This window comes from Heptranchias perlo, chromosome 29 (genome assembly GCF_035084215.1).
Source record: "Heptranchias perlo isolate sHepPer1 chromosome 29, sHepPer1.hap1, whole genome shotgun sequence".
NCBI lineage: Eukaryota > Metazoa > Chordata > Chondrichthyes > Hexanchiformes > Hexanchidae > Heptranchias > Heptranchias perlo.
Window position 1 is genome coordinate 23,506,487 of NC_090353.1, and position 7,870 is coordinate 23,514,356.

Genomic DNA, 7,870 nt, shown 5'->3' on the forward strand with positions numbered 1-7,870 from the left:
AAGAAAGCGACCTGGAGAAGTGGGGGGGGAGGGTGACTGGGAAAGGGAGGGGGGTGAGTGGTGGCCGGCTGACAGTTTTAACGTGGAGCCAGGAGGAGCACCCCTGATCCTCCTGGCTTCACATTCAGGTCATTTTTTTTTTAAAAACTTACCTTTTTGGTGGCAATCTGCAGCAATTCCTTTTAAGGATGCATATAGACCTGGTTGTCCTGAACACAGCAGATTGAAGCCAGCGATTTCCTGGTGGAAGCAGGGTGCGCAGATGTTCCATGCGCACCTTAGAGGCATTACATGTAAGAAGAAGGTGGGTCTGGCGGGATGGTGTCACCTGCCAGATTGCCTGTTGTTCCCACCCTCGGAGCACCCAACATACTTCAGGCTGGAGTAATGGTCTGGGACCCCAGAAAATTAGCACTCCGATAAAGGGGGCAGATTCCACTTGCTTCTTAAATTGAGCCCACTGGCGGCAACTCCACACGGGTTTCAAGTAGATGTTTTGCAACCCTCTCTCACAGGTGCCCAAGATGTGCCCATTGTGGTGCTGGACCTTGCCTGATTTATGTAAATTTCATGACCCCAGAAACTGGTAAGATCAGGATCGCTGTACACCAGTGGATTACAATTCCTGCTCCACTGCATTTATAGTGGCATGGGAGCGTGGATTTTTGGGCCCATTGACAGCAACATTACTGTCGCCTGTTTCTTGACCTGTAGGTATTTAGAATTATTAACAGGTACAGAGAGAGTAAGTGATTCTGAAGGTGACAACGTGACCAGCTACTTTATAATACCACTTCTTGTTAGGGCACTTCCATCTGGAGAAATACTGTAGCTTTTACTTTCATATTTTAATTCAAATGTTTTCCCCTCCCCTTTTGAAAGAGGGAAAGGATTTTTATAAACTATGTAGCTGGAATCCTTGGCATGGAGTGCAAGGTAAGGTAGTGGGGTGAGCAGGGACAGCTGGCAGTCAGTCAAGGGGGAGCATGTGCTGCATGGGCCGCACCATGCTAGCATGCTCAAGTTGAACCTCATGTCCCTTGACATTCTGTTTATACTTCCTACTTTCACCAGGGTTATCAACAGACTTAATTTTTCCTTCAGTGTTTGCTCTTAATCTCAAAAAGACAGCAATAAGAGGGAATGTGGCACCAGTTGAAAGGATTTGGGCTTTATACACTACTTCAAAAGGAAAAGCAAGGCTCCCTATTGAGTATTAATTAGTCCTGCCCTTTCCTAAACTGTATCTTCTCCACATAGGTTTTCACATTGTCTTTCCCTGTACTTTTTAAGAAATAAACCACCTTGGTGACGTTTACTGAATGAATACTAAAGGCAAAATCACTCTGAATTGGCAGTACAAAATGGTACAAGATAAGGTCAAAGGTTACACAGAGCCAGGTTTTTATTAGTCACATCTATAGGATTTTAGATTGTTCTTCATAAATATCCTGTGTGTTTGCAATTTCTTTACTAGCATTGTACCTTGACCCAGTCCTAATTAACTGCTATGAATGCAAAGTTCTGATAGTAGCCTTATATGGCAAAATTAAATTGAATTCTTCTTGAAATTAAAGGCAGACACTAATATTGCTGGCAAAGAATCGCTTCCCTGGCACGCACATGCATGTGTGATGAACGCACTCACCCACACGGACACATAAGACTTGTCCAGAACATTTAAATCATTATTTTTAAAATTGAAGTTTTTATAATGTGCTTGAAGTGTACCAGACTTCATATAGCCATTTAATTGCATAATGGTTATATTAATAACCTTTGGCACTTGATTCTTGAGTTTATTAACTTCATTTTTGTTTTAATTTATTTTACTTAATGTTCTGGATGCAAGCCTTTTGCAGATTTCATTTTTCAGCGTGGCATAAAGACCAGTTTCTGTCTCTGAAATGCCACTGCCAGGAATATACAGCCATTGGAACATTTCAGTATGAAATCATTCAATAAACTTCAGCAGTTGATTGCACAAAAGGCATCTCAAATAATTTGTTTCCAGACCACTACTTTAGATCTCAGACATCAGAGAAAAGTGTTAACATTATTTTACAACTTGCCCTTTTCTGTTAAACATCACCCATTAGGTACAAATTTAGCCTTTCAAAACATAAGATACCTAAATACAAATGGCTATAAGTTTAGTTGAAAATGACCTGCATATAATAATTTGATGTGTGTCTTTAGGATTTTTTCTCCTAGGAAAGAAACGGGGCCAGTTTACAAAGCAAGAACTTCTATAGAAACCTCCATAAAGTTATCAAATCACATCTAAAAGACCTATGTGATGCCAATTGATATGGGTATGGCAATATTAACCATTCAAATAATAAGCAGGCTTGGCAGCAATCGTGAATTGGATGCCCACTAAGAAGCAACAACTTCAAATATCATTTCGATGAAATTTCAGACTGCAGCTCTCTGGCAAACTGTGCTAGTTCTTGGCCAGGCTTTGAACACTGCATTGCATTGCATAAGTGGAGAAGATACGTCAGCATGGACCTATTACATCTGTTTGTTAGTTGGTCAATACAGAACATCTGCCCATAGGCCATCCACCCTGCACTTTTAAAAAAAATCAATAACATGTTAAATTTGCTATGTCTGTCGTGCAGTCCTTTTTTGGGCAATACCATTCCATTATGCCTCCAGGTGGCATCTTAATGCAGTTTTCCTATTGTAAAGCTACCTGTCACACTCATGCCTACATACTTTTACCACTAGATGGAACTTAATAAGCTCCAGATGCTGCTGATCCCCCATACCTATGTCTGCAGCATCACTAACACATTCTAAGGGAAATTTGCTTTGTTCTGACTCTCCGTGGGCAGTTTCACAGGAGATTCCTTACATAGAATTTACAGCACAGAAACAGACAATTTGGCCCCACAGCTCTATACCGGTGTTTATGCTCCACACGAGCCTCCTCTCTTACTTCAACTCACCCTATCACCATGTCCTTCTATTCCTTTCTCCCTCGTGTACTCATCTAGCTTCCCCTTAAATGCATCTATGCTATTCACCTCAACCACACCATGTGGTAGCGAGTTCCGCATTCATTATTTCATCATACTTCAGACATCGTGTATGGAGATTGCTGTGTCATATTTCACCCGAATGGCTTAAATTCTATGGGGTAGAGTTTTCGCATTGAGCGCAATCGGCAGTTGGGTGCAAATTGCGCCCAAAAATTGTGCCGGCTGTGTTACATTTCGAGTTTCCGGTAAAATGCATTCACATAATCACAAATGTAAAATCTTCCATGAATCAGCACAATCTGGCAGCCTAATAGAGCATAATCATTTTTTTTCTTTGCAATAAAAAATATTCATTGATGTAGTTAAGAGTGGTAACCTGGTGCAGTTATATTAACACAGCTGAAAATGAGTTTAATTACAAAAAATAAACATTTTTATTAAGTGTCCAATCCTCCATCTGTGAGTAACCTGATTTTAAATAATTGAAAATGACTTAAAAATACTATACTGAACCATTTTCTACTTTCATTTGTGTACACTAGTCAGTTCCTTAGTAAATTAAATATTTTTTAATATGTAAAAACGTTTAAAATGTGCTTAGTAGTGTCTGTGCATCTAAGAAAACTAGCTTAATTTGAAAACCCTCCTCGAACAGCCGCAGACGGGCGCAATAGGCGGAAACTCGGCATCCTCGTTATTTTGTTTGGGGGCGTGGCCAGGTTTGTGGGCGGGGCTGGCTTCAGCGCAGTGATTTTTGACCCAGCGCAAAAGATAGCGGAAACTTGAATTACGCTGGCCATAATTTATGCCCAGCCGTACGTTGAAATTCCACGATCTCTCGTGCTGATTCGGCCGGATTGCACTGATAAAACCAGCGCAATCTGTCGGAAATTCTACCCCATGTTCCTAAAAAAGCAACTCAGAACTCTGTAGCCATACGCAGTGAGGAAAATCTACCATTAAAACAAACGTACTTTGTACCAATAAATACTTTTTCAAAATGTTTTCAGCCACCATTTTTTTCAGCCCACTAAATACAAATGAAAATAGTGTTGAAAATAAAAAATAAAAAACAGTATTTTACAATAATATCAACAAACTTGCCCATAAATTTATATTTAGTGTCCTTGAGTATCTTCAATGGCATTTTTATTTGGAAGCATCAGCCTCTCTGAAAAGCCTAGGGTTTTAATTGAAACTCTTCTCAGAGCTGTCACTCTAACAGACACAGGAATTGCAGACCCATTGGTCTTAATTTAATCTCCCTAAACTGCCAAAAGGCATGTGGTAAAGTTCCACATGAAAGGCTTCAGGGTTCAGCTTGAGCAAGAAATTATCTGAAGGGTAGAAAACAATGGGTACTCAGTAGAAGAGTTACACTGGAGTAGGGGGAAGTGCTGTGTGAGGTGCCCGATGGATTGATGTTGGGACCATTACTGTTTCTAATTTACATAAATGACTTGAACTCAGAAACTCAATACTAAGTGGTCAAATTTGCAGAGACTAAATTGGAGGGGCAATGGAATCAAAGGCAGCTCAGAAATTACAGAATGAGCTGAACAAAAATATATGTGAGCAGAACAATTGCAGATGAACTTTAATACAAACAAGTGTAAAGTACTGAACATAGGAAGTGAAAATGGACAACACATGCACTCCATAAATGGTGTTGAAATAGCTAAGGATGAAGCTGGGAGAGACCCAGGAGTCTTAGTAGTTTCAATGCTCAACCTGCCAACCAATGCAGAGCAGCAATAACAAAGACACTATAATGTTGAACTACATAGCAAAAGCACTTAAATGCAAGTCTGAGATAGTCATGATCAAACTGTATGATGCTCCAGTAAGGCCTCACTTTGAGCACTGTGTCCAGTTCTGGATGTACAAGCATCAGAGGCATCGCAAAGAAGAGCCACAAAGCTGATCTCTGGTGTTAGAGGTCTGAGTTATTATGAAAGACTGGAGAAACTTCAGCTTTTCATCTTTGAAAGGAGGCATTTGAGAGGTGATCTTATAATGGTATACAAGACATTTAAACGGTAAGAAAAAGGTAAATCTGGAAAATTATTCTAACTAAAATTGCAAAAATAGGAAAAGCAAGCAGAACTTCCTGATATCCATTCTAAATTTGCATTTTCAGGGATGAACCTTTGAAGTTCTTCTTTACACAAAGGGTGATCAACACATGGAATGGATTACTGGAAGCAAAAACCCTGGAATCATTTAAGAAATGATTGAATGCTGCAAGTGGCCTGGACTCCCAAAGAAGTCAAGTTTTTTTTTAAATTCACAGATTGGCCCCCTTGCTCAGGGGGCTAATAGGACCACAGCTGGGGCCAAGGGGAGGTGTGCCTAGGCAACACTCAACCCAGCGTGGGTGGGTACTGGAGAATCCAGCAGGCACGAGTAGGCAGCTCCAGAGATGTGCCCAAAGTGGCCTTTACACCCACCTGACTCATGAAACTGAGGCGACAATGAGGGAGCAACCCAGCACACAATCCATTGTTTGATCGCTGCTGAAGTAGAGTTTGTGCTGCATGAGCCAATTACAAGAGGGTGGCCCTGTATGCTGCTCCAAGGCACCCTTCCCATAGGTCAGCATTGCACCAGGCCTGGAAGGAAATGGAGGCAGGTTTGAGGCCTCAGCTGGCCAGTGCTGTCACTGGCTGTGCCAGCCCTATGCTGCATGTTGGCTACTGGCGTCCTTGTTGCAGATGGCACAGTTTTATATCTGACTCTATGTTGCCCAAATCTTGTGAAGACAGCTCCCCCATGGTCATTGCCAGGTAGGTGCCATGACCTGTAGTTTTATTGGTGGCATCTTAGCAGATGCAGTCACTCAGGCAATATTTCCTAGGATGACCCTGGTATGCTTTGTTTCATGCACCATTGAATATATGATATATTAGGATTGGATGCTTCCAAGGAAACAATCAGCATTACAGTCAGTCAGACATATATAATCAAGAAATTCAAGGGGTGCTGCTCTGCTGCCAGAAGTACAGTGGGACCGGACTTTTGCCCATCAAACTGCTGTGGTGCTGAACCTGTTGGAAATTGTGGGTCAGTTCATTAGAATATTTGGTGGCGTGAGCCTGTGTAAATTCAGCCTGCAATGCTAGAGTTACATCAGGGAAGGAGGGCGAAAAACACGTGGGCAGGCGGGAGTTAAGTTATAGATGCACCCTGAATGGGGAAGGGGGACAGATAATCAGTTTGTCAGAGGCGGAGACCCAGTGCAGCAGCAGGATAAAGAATCTATTGCTGCTTAAAGGGCAATGACAAAGTTGGAGGAAGCAGCAGCCATGGCAAAGGAAGCAAAACAGACACCCTTCAACTTCAGGAGGGGCCTGAAGTCTATATTTTGCTGGAAAAGAAAGGAGAGACAGGCTGTTCGGGAGCAGGAAACCTCTACATCAGGAATTCAAGGCAATGTGGAGAGAGGTTGCAGTGCCAATCACCGGAGGTGATTTGCGTGTCCCTTGCACTCCATGTACTTAAAAGCAGGGCAGTAATGGGACCAAAATAGCATGTATAGTTGAAGCACCAACTTACCAGAATCAGGTGGGAGCCCCATAAATATATGACAATCAGGGTCAGAGGAGGTTGTTATGGCCCCCAACACATTTGTGCTTAAGTAGAGCAGAATGCAAACACACAACAGTAAATGTTCACAATGAAGGAAAGCTTTATTAAATATGTGACAAGCAGTTTATTCGGAAAATTCTAGACCTAAATGTTTGTGTAAAATATTTTCAACTTTTAACTGTATGTTATTGTAATACCGTATTCCAAAGCTTCCTGTTATATAAACTTTGGCTAGTACTGAGTGAATAAAAGTTCAGATTACTAAGTTGAAAGATACGGTGCAAGAATTATTGCAAAAATGACTCAACTAGATGGAAAGCAGAAATTTAATGCCAGAGAAGTGAGAAGAACAGTACTCATACCTGGATCCAGCTTGCTAATAATCAAAATATGTTTTTGACTAATCTACTGTTAAATGCAGTAGCTGGTGTTTTGAAATGTGTATCTATTTACATTTAAAATATGTGCCAGATTATATTACAAAATATTTATTTAATGAGTCACATTGAATATGGAGGCTGAATAACGTAGCTCAATAATTCACTCCCATGTAATCATTTCAAGGGAGCATTCAAAATTTGTAGAAGAATTTTCAGAGGAGATATCCATCAAGATGACTAAAGCCTTAAATCCACTTATTAAGTTATGTGTACATTGCAGCTGACTCTTCTGGGTGGTCAGCCTCTGCCAGTGCAAACTCCCAGATAGGATTCTTGAAAGAAAAAATGAATTTGCATTTATCTACCACTTTACAGCATTTCTCACAAATGTCCCAGTAATTCTAAACAAAAAATATAGCAGTCATTTTTGCACAGAGCAGGGTCACACAAACAGTAGTGGTGTTAGTTGAGTTAGGAATCTTAGCCAGGACCATGGGAGAATGTCCTGCTCGTCTGGTGCCATGGGATCCTTAACATCTACCGAAACTGGCAGACAGTTCCTTGGTTTAGTGTATCATCTGAAGGACGGCTCCTCTATCAATAAAACACACCCCACCACTGGACTGACGTATCAACATGAATTATATGCTTCAAATTCTGAATTGGCCTTGAATCCGCAACCTTCTGAGTTAGTGGCAAGAGAGCTCCCATATGAGCTAGACCAACCTTCTGGACTAAAATAGAGATTTAACCCTGATTTTGTGAGAATGGCAAAAATGGGATTGAGCTGCACTAATGACATAGATACATGCATGTGGCAACTCAGGGGACAGGCAATGTCAAATGTAACAATGGGACTCCCTGTAATTTCATAGGCAATTGAATTTCTAGGATGGATTGCTGGATAGCAAT